Consider the following 278-nt stretch of genomic DNA (forward strand, 5'->3'; position numbering starts at 1 on the left):
CAACCATAAGAATGAGTGATAGATTCCTAGAAGTAGAATCACTTGGTCAAATGGCAGATACATTTTAATTTTTTAAATTTTTAAAACTCCATACTGTTTTCCATTGGGTGGAGGGTCAGGAAGAGATTAACCAAAGAACTTATATGCACATACGCATAACCCCTGGACACAGACAGTAGTGCAGTAAAGTCTGGGGGTGGGAGCGGGAGCGGGGTGGAGGAGGTCTATGTGGGGAGGGGGGGTATGGGACATCTGTAATACTTTCAACAATAAAGGCA

The sequence above is a fragment of the Myotis davidii genome, unplaced genomic scaffold (assembly GCF_000327345.1).
Source record: "Myotis davidii unplaced genomic scaffold, ASM32734v1 scaffold1706, whole genome shotgun sequence".
Taxonomy (NCBI): Eukaryota; Metazoa; Chordata; class Mammalia; order Chiroptera; family Vespertilionidae; genus Myotis; species Myotis davidii.